The sequence below is a fragment of the Halictus rubicundus genome, chromosome 14 (assembly GCF_050948215.1).
Source record: "Halictus rubicundus isolate RS-2024b chromosome 14, iyHalRubi1_principal, whole genome shotgun sequence".
Classification (NCBI taxonomy): Eukaryota; Metazoa; Arthropoda; class Insecta; order Hymenoptera; family Halictidae; genus Halictus; species Halictus rubicundus.
In genome coordinates this window covers 1,247,594-1,257,017 of record NC_135162.1, presented here as the reverse complement: position 1 = coordinate 1,257,017, position 9,424 = coordinate 1,247,594, and the positions used below count along the sequence as shown (strand labels likewise).

General features: G+C 41.0%; 1 long non-coding RNA gene across 1 annotated transcript; it reads right to left on the bottom strand.

The window, feature by feature from the left end:
• Positions 1-7,196: 7,196 nt before the first annotated feature.
• Positions 7,197-8,263, bottom strand: LOC143360818 (uncharacterized). The gene is made up of 3 exons (XR_013083351.1): positions 7,965-8,263; positions 7,713-7,895; positions 7,197-7,341 (listed from the first exon to the last, which is right to left on the bottom strand). It is a non-coding gene; the product is annotated as an uncharacterized LOC143360818 (long non-coding RNA).
• Between the last annotated feature and the right edge of the window lie 1,161 nt (positions 8,264-9,424).

Genomic DNA, 9,424 nt, shown 5'->3' with positions numbered 1-9,424 from the left:
TATGGCTAGATAATGCAAAGATGGGGCATGTCAGTGGTCAAAAGCGGTAGATGAAGGATAAATCTAGAGCGCTTGCCACCAGGCAGGTCCTACTTTTGCGTTGTCGAGCAACATTTTGCATTATTCGGTCGCATGATGCCTGTCAGGGAGGCGATCTGAGCACGCGTGGCCGACAACGTAAACAACGGCGCTGCCGTAGCTTCGCTCGAATGCCTCTCTGACAGACATCATCATGCGACCGAATAGCGGGATTAGCTATTAGCTCCGAATAGCAGGTATTCTGCTTCCATATTTTAGTTTTATACGTTTTTTCTGTCCTTGACCTGGAATGACCTTGGACTAATTATAGTCACTGAATTCCTAATGAAAGGGACTATCATTGTAGGTGTTTAAAAAAGGGTGGTTCCATTTAAAAAAGTCAAGGTGACCTTGATATCTCCAAAAAAATGACATAAAAACAAAATTTTTTTGCATCGTGTCAGCCCCATTGTACCATTCAACTTTGTCCTTACCATATTTTACGTATCTTTAGAAACAACAAAGATATTTGAGGTGTTAACGTTTGGTGACTCACCCTGTATATACCATCATAAAGTATACGTGAGACGTCGCAAAGGAGAAGAATTCGTAAAAATTGTATTAAACCGACTGTAAAAGGTGGTGGTGGCTCTGTACTCGTTTGGGGGGCTATCACAGTGAAAGGTACAGGTCCTATTCATCGGATAACTGGAATCATGGACAGATACGTGTATTTGGATATTGTAAAAAATGTATTGCTACCATTCGCCGAAGAATACATGCCAAAAGAATGGATCTATCAAGCGGATAATGATCCGAAGCATTCCGCAAAAGTCGTCAAGACATTTTTGAGTGACAATAATATTCTCGTAATGAAGTGGCCGGCACAATCTCCGGGTCTGAATCCAATCAAGATGATGTGGATTGATGTCGACAAACATATAAAAAAAAACAAAAACCGAAAAATATTGATGAATTGTACACTACTGTACAAGAAGCATGGAATTCGATACCTGCTAGCAGATGTGCTAGACTTATCGAATCCATGCCCAGAAGGTGTGCTGCAGTTATCAAAAATAAGGGTCTACATACGAAATATTAATGTATTATAATTATGAGTTAAAGAAACATGTGAAAATATAGGTGTTTCTATGTGTACTTAACTATGTGTCCGCAGAAAATTTGACGCTTCAGCATGAAAATATAAAAAACTTTTTAATTATAGTAAATTAAGGTAAGCTATTTTCATATCTTATTATACATATATATAGTAAACTTATAAAAAACACAATTGATTTTCGTATACTTGTTTAACGTATAAGTGTACAGGAAATAATATTTAATTTTATCTGTACGTAAGTATATGGCCGCCTCTGTAGATCGAGATTGTTTGAAAGAACGTGAATGGGGATCACTGTTCGGTTTCGAGACGTGATCAGACATCTGCTACTCCGCGCGACAGTAGGTTTATATTTTGTTTTATAAATTTTTCGAAGGCCGAACTTTACATCCTTATTCGTCACGCCTGGCCCTCACACCCTTGTCATCCTCAAAGCCCGTGAGGGCCTGAGACACGCGTTCGCAGCCTCTTAGGCCATCTAGTTCAGACCAAACACGTGTCTCACTGTTTTAGAAATCCGTAATTTCTAAAGGGTACCGGACGTGAGGTACGTAGGAGTCCCGGATTCAAGTCCACTCGGGACAAGGGGCTATAAATTTGCATCACCATGTGCAGGCCACTCGGGTCTCTTCGTCACCTTGCACCGGGGTCCCGTTGTTCGAAAATTTCCCTAAATTTCCATGATTGACCTGGGGTAAGGACTTCCACCTCTACCGTGGAGGACTGTCCGGAAGATTCTCCTCCCTCAGGTTATCGATCGTTTGTCGAATTAGAGTTTCAAAATGGTGTCGTTTACGAATAGCGAATTAGTTGATATGTTTATTTTGTTTTGCAAATGTAACCAAAATGGTACTGAGACTGCAAGGCTGTATCGAGAAACGTATCCCAATCGGCAACAACCCACGCGTTCGTACTTTTACAAACTGGAGTCCAATTTACGCCAATACGGTTCCTTCCACAAACCAAAACGAGACGTGCCGAAACCGATAGTTGAAGACGAAGATAGTGTGATAGCAGTGCTGGCGAACATCGAATTTAATCCACATGCGTCCGTGAGAGATCTGGCTAGAGAGTATGGAATCTTCAAATCATCTGTTCAACGCATTCTGAAAACGCAGAACTATACAGCACGAAATATCCAAGATTACGTAAAGGGACATAAGGAATGTGTTGCGCAACATCAAGAAATGGATGGAAAAGTGCTTGGACTGCGATGGAGGACCATTCGAACACTTGTTGTAACGTAAGTACTTCGGAACGCTTGCCGACCGACCGCAAAAACTGAGAGAACTTTTAGCTTCCATAACTTCTTAACGAATAAGTTTAGGGCATAAGTATGACAGTAAGTATGTAAGTATAAGTATATTTAGGGTATGTATGTCTACTTTTATGTAGAGCACAACAAACTGCATCGATTGGTAAAATCAAAAATTTAGGTTTCCATAAAAAAAAGTGCAGTTGCATTTTTCTGATGCACCGATGCACAAAAGTGCGTAAAATTAGTTGCGTATTATGCACCGTCTGATGCCATTCAACTTTTTCTTATAACATTTTCCTCTATTCCCAACCGTTTAGGAGGTACAGCCTGTTCCAATTGCGTGGGACACCCTGCATATCATAGCAAGTTATTATCACATTTTAAATAAGTAAATATGATCCAAATTGTACCGTATTTAGACTCATTTTAATCAGAAAAATCTCACAAATCCATTGGTAAAAGTTCTGTAAAAAAAGGATTAAAAATATAGAAGTTTTCTATTTGCATTGTCATTGTAGTCGATAAGCAGCCTTTTAGACTGCGCCGACTGCCTCGACCTTCAGTCCCTCTTTATCGTTTACGTTCTGCCCTTCTCTATGTTCGGCACACTTCTAACAACGTAGTATCTTCACGAATCTTGAGACTCCAAAGCCTCGAAGATGTGACATTATGGGAGAGAATACTGTACTCTTTCGATAACGGTATGCGCCTTACTATCTACATATATCCGTAGAGTATAGGTTTCATGCTATAGGAAGTCACGCGTATCAAGTTTGAAACAATTATGTACCTTCATTTAGTAAATTCGGAATTTTTTATAGTTCTACGGATGTTGAGGGGTTGTTTGGCTGGGTGGGGTTCAGGGTGAGGTTTGCTTCGAGAGCGAATCGAAACTTCTCCGAACACGCATCGGGAGAAATAGCAGAGTCGCGAATTTTAAAAACTAGCTTTTCATTTTTGAAAGTAAATGAGCATATATTGAAGTAGATCTGAGCAAATAGCCGGTACGCGATAAAAGCGCGGAGCGCCGGGCTAAAAATCCCTCGGGAAGGAAGAAATCCTCGAAAATCCGGGTACAGCAGTAGATCTGAAACAAAAAATTAAATAAAGTTTGATTTATTATTTCGGGAATACTTACCTGTAAAATCTGGTTCAGCCGGGTGAACTCGGACGAATAAGGGTCTATTCAAACTTACCGGAGGCGACGTCAGTATGAATACTACCGCGTTTTCCTACTTCATATTTGCCGGGACCGTCGCTGGCAACCTGAGAAGGCGCTCGAGATGCTCGGAACAAAAGCTAAGACCCGCACACAGCGGGGGTTCGCTACCTAACTCCCGAACAGTTTACTCCCCTCTACACCCCGGGGATGCCTATGCATCCGCTGAGAGCTGGGCAAGCCGTTGGGCATCCGTTTTCTGCCGCCTGACACAGAATCGCCTGGCACCGGCGGCCGCCACCTGGCACAGACCGCGTGGCATCGGCCGCCGATGCCACGACAGCATCCGCACACAATCCATGTTCGAAGTAGAGAAAAGAATATTGTTCATCTAAGTTGTAATGTTAAGAAGTAATGGTTCAAACTATAATCTAATTTAACGATGGAACGATGAAAATCAGCTTCACAAATCAATTTTAGCATTGTTAAATTATATCTTATATCTTATAAGTGATTATAAGCCAAAACTTCGGAGAACAAATTTAAAATGATTAGAATTCATTGGTTGCAAGGTGTGTACGAAAGGTGGTGGGAATAGTGGAAAATTGGAAAAGTGGAAGTATACGTACAACATTTGGTTCGCAAGCATCTACGGTTATAAATCTGAGTACGCTAACGGTGTACAAGGTTCAGCATATGCTGCTTTTAGCTGGCTTAAAAATTACGAAAGTGGTAGGTACATTCGGAAGGATTTTTGATTTATGACGTCAATGGTCGGTACGTCGTCAATGGGAATTGTTATACCTGGCCTTGGTCGCACGCTTGTCGCGTCGTTCGTAAGGTCTTACGACGCAATAAAAACCAAAAAAAAAACCATTTTAATTTCGCCATTTTTTAAGTGCCACCATTTTTGGGGGTCTATCGTTAGGTCCGCCAATGCCCATATCAGCCGCGCCCGTAGTCCTAGTGTTTTGGCTTCGACGTCACACGCTACATAGTATGTGTGACCGCTGTAGCCAATATTTCGACTGTAGCCGAAAGTACGTGTGAAACGAGGCCTGTCCTTTGCACTCTGATCCAATCGGCCGCGCATTCGTACCAATGCTCTGTCCAACGAGACCGAGGCAGTGAAGCACCCAGCGTGCGTCCTTTGCTAATTGTCTTGTAAGGGTAACTTCAACTTTGTCGCACTCGAGTGGCTATGTTCCCGTCTACTGTCTCGTCTCATTGGACAAGATATAGATACGCCATCGCATTCCTGCCAGGGAACCTTGCATCTAATCATTTTTAGATCATTATGGACAAGAATTTAGAAGTTTCCACATACATTTTTTCGTGTCGTAAGACAAAGCGATGCAATTTATGTGGAATTAATTCTTCTTATTCTACAAATTATCATGTAATTGAGTCATTCCACGCGATATCGAACACTTTTGGGAGTATTGTTTCGGATTTCTTCCACTGTCACTTGGACCACAACATATTTCAATGTCATCAAAATTCGAGACATGGTCCCTTCCTAATGTGAATACTTCCTTAAAAAGAGACAACTATTCTCGTTTTAACAATACACATGTATTGTATTGATACGTATACTTCCACTTTTCCAATTTTCCACTATTCCCACCACCTTTCGTACACACCTTGCAACCAATGAATTCTAATCATTTTAAATTTGTTCTCCGAAGTTTTGGCTTATAATCACTTATAAGATATAAGATATAATTTAACAATGCTAAAATTGATTTGTGAAGCTGATTTTCATCGTTCCATCGTTAAATTAGATTATAGTTTGAACCATTACTTCTTAACATTACAACTTAGATGAACAATATTCTTTTCTCTACTTCGAACATGGATTGTGTGCGGATGCTGTCGTGGCATCGGCGGCCGATGCCACGCGGTCTGTGCCAGGTGGCGGCCGCCGGTGCCAGGCGATTCTGTGTCAGGCGGCAGAAAACGGATGCCCAACGGCTTGCCCAGCTCTCAGCGGATGCATAGGCATCCCCGGGGTGTAGAGGGGAGTAAACTGTTCGGGAGTTAGGTAGCGAACCCCCGCTGTGTGCGGGTCTTAGCTTTTGTTGCGAGCATCTCGAGCGCCTTCTCAGGTTGCCAGCGACGGTCCCGGCAAATATGAAGTAGGAAAACGCGGTAGTATTCATACTGACGTCGCCTCCGGCAAGTTTGAATAGACCCTAAACCGCGTCGCGCAGTTCCCGGAAAGGTGAACCTAAAAAAGAAAAAGAGACAAAGTGAAAAATAGAACAGTTGCAACGAAAGTTTGAACATTAAAAACACTATTAGTGAAGTAGTTGAAAAGAATTTCTTATAACTAAAAGTGCCGAACGTGAGGAGACTAGGATATTCGTGAAGGGGAAAAATCCAACGACGGAGTTATACTGAGAAAGGAGAACACAACGCAAGGGGCCTGTCGTTACACGAGGTTAAAAAATTTTTTAACAAGGTAGGACAGACAGATTGTTAACTAACTCCGATCGGGACGAAAATTTGTAGACAAATTTCCGAGGGTGGCGAATATAAAGGGGTAAAAGAGGAGAAGTATTCTCCCCCCTGGAAAATATGTTCAAAAATCCCCACCCCTTTCCGAGATATAAGAAATAGTTTGCGAATTTAGGCGTAAATCGGGAAAGTGTCCGGGAGAAAGCAAAGGGCTCGGCTCGGGCTTTCCAACGAGCCGTAGCACGTCGAAATCGGACGACTCTTAGAACTACGATATAACGGGTGACTAGAAAGTAGTGACCACAAAAAATTTTTTCTGAGCACGTGGGTGGGTGTGGGCCGGGACTATAAGAAAGGTACCTGGGACTGGGTAACGCGGTTCCCCCGGGTAAAAAAACTTTCCCCTACCCCCCCCCCCCCTCGAAATATCGGCACCCACTGCGAGAAGGAGACGTTTTTCGAAAAAACCCAAGAAGGGCCGATTGCTGGGTAGCCCAAGGGCTATCCAGATCTACAATAAAAAGTGGGGGTCAATTATACAAAAACCCCCACTTTCCTCTTGGGCCGACCCCCGAAAAGGGCGATTTTTAGAAAAAATAATAGACTAACAGCGAGTAAATTAGGCTAAACAGCGATAAAATAGGCTAAACAGCGAATAATATAGGATAAAATAGAATTATCAAGATTTTCGTCCGTTGTCCGGCGGCAAGATTTCCATATCGTTTCCCCGGGCGAGCACCACGTGTTCGCGGGCATGGAGTTTTATGAAGCTCTCAAGGGTTTAATAAATTAATTTGATACAACAACCGCAAACATGTCTTTTGAATTCTCGTTCTTTCGCTCCTGATCCTTCCTCGTAAACTATCTTACGCTCCGACATTCTAAGCGCATCCTGCGGGCAGACCGATACCGGTGTCAGGCGCCGAACAATAACTATTACGAAGAGGTTTAGACTTTTGACCCAAAGTATAATTTTTTAAATTGCACAATTTCATATTTGCTAATAAAATGCATCAGAATCTTGTGTTTTTCAGTTGAAAAATTTTCATTAACTAGAATCATCCTCTAGAAAAAATAAGAACAATCATTCTCATTTAACGATACTATACAATATTAAATAAAGCTTTGCAACGTGAGTGATTGAATAACGAAATGAGCAGATTAGAATGAAAAGAAAAGCATTTTCGAGGTAAAAAGATTTATTCGATTTCTTTGCTGAATAAACAAAGACTTATAAATAATATTAAAATATAAGTCCGATGCTAGGAATTATTTTCATTAAGCTGACCATTGTTAAGTAAGACCAGTGTCTACATCTCGCAGCACCTGTCAACATCGAAAAATGTGTAATACACTGCATGTCAATGTAAGTCAAGTTTCATATAAAAGTTTCAATGAATCGTCAAAAATGATCGATTGTATTTTACATGTGCAAACGTGCAAATATATATGCAGAAATTTTAAACCATTTACCCACCACTCATAATTTATTTTGCTCCAGTATACTATCACAAATATTTAAAAAAGGCTGACGTATCACCCTCAAAAGAGATTTCAAAATGTTTTAACCATCTAACAAAACTATACAAATAGCTTTTTTGAAAAGATTGTCACTCTTATATGTGTGGCAACACTTTCAAGTTACACAATCATATACTAAAAGATGTATACATATTTCAAAGTTTTGTCATACTTACACCTAGTTTTTCTGCAATTCTACACGAACGGTGTGAGTAATATTTTACGAAACCGTTCGCCTATTCTGAAACCGTTTGATACAAGGCCTCGCTGACTCCTGAGACCCCTTTTTCCAACCTTGGGTATGAAGGTTCCCATCAATTCTTCTCTCTTGTTCACCACGTTGCTTGCCAACTCCCCATCTATTGGGAACAGAGACCCGATGTCTCTATTATGCTCTTGATGGGAGACTTCTGGGAGTTGTTGGCCACCTTGTGCAATGACTTCATTTTGTTCTCTATCCTGGCCCACGACTTCATTGTTTGATGGAGATGGTGGAAGATGTGACACAGAAGTTTCGAGCCCATTAACTGGGCCAGGCTCCGAAATGGGAGCACGCTTCACTTCGGACGAACCACATCCCGAAGGACAGTGAACAATACGGTTTGAGCTGGGCTTATCAATACCATTTGAGATCTGCCTTATCACCTTACACTCCACCGACGATACCAGTACGGCGACGGACACATACAACAGGTATTTCATCGTCGCTCAGATTATGTGCGAAACTAAAAGTGTTAAATCTGTTAACAGGCCAGTTTATATAATGCAATGTGAGTGAATAGTGCATGGTTACCAGCTGTGAGAATAATGTTTTACACATTATTTATTGCGTCTCGGAATATGGTGGCAATTAATTGCGCTTGCGATGAATGTGCTATCGATGTTTGCTCTGAGACACGTGGGTACTGGACGTGTTGTATTACACTGATGGTCGGCAGTTCTGATAATGTTTATGTTCAAGGTTAATTTAGCTAGGGCTGTCAGTTTTTTTGTATTAAAGTAGCTCGTGTTGCAAATTAATTTTATTTACATTTTGAAGGTGCGCAGTGTATTGATAGGGTAAGTTGGTGGTGAAAGTAACATTGTAAATAATTTAAAATCTCACAAAAAGTGACCTTGGAAAATATAATCTTACTGTTTTATATTCCTCTAAAAAAATATTATAACTTCGTCCTGAGCACTACTCTCATAAAATCATTAAGAAAATATACAGGGTGAGTCACCTAACGTTTGCACTTCAAATATCTTTGTTGTTTCTAAAGATACGTAAAATATGGTAAGGACAAAGTTGAACAACAATAGGGCAATATGGTACAATAGGGCTGACACGATGCCATAAAAAATTTTGTTTTTATGTCATTTTTTTGGAGATATTGTTACGTATGGAGACGTATCTCCACGTTCATTTCGATTAGAAGTTCTAATCTCTTTTTCTGAGAACGAAAAGCGTCCCAACAGGCCCCTTGTTTAATAATTGTACTCCGGCTGGACGCAGCTGGCACGAAACATGATTCAGTAACAGCACCGTACGATTTCCTAATATGGAAATCTTCAAAACATCCCCTTCTGGAATGTTTTGTCAAGATAGTCTTTGATAGGAAACATCCTGGCTAACCCTTCGTTTTACCCCTATAAACAAAAGATCCAGCTGCAAACCTTAAACTCACTAGAAACGACAAATACGAGTATGCGACCGTAAAATAAAACAGATACATTCCCCTCTCATTTTTAGGGTATATAAACCCATGCATTTTCATCCTCTTTGGTTAGTCGAGAAGCGGTTCAGTCGAGAAGCGGTTCAGTAGAGATTCAGAAGTGATTCGGTCGCGGTATAGTAATCGTGCAGTCACGTCGCGTTACACGCGTAAGAGTCAGTTCTAGTGAGATC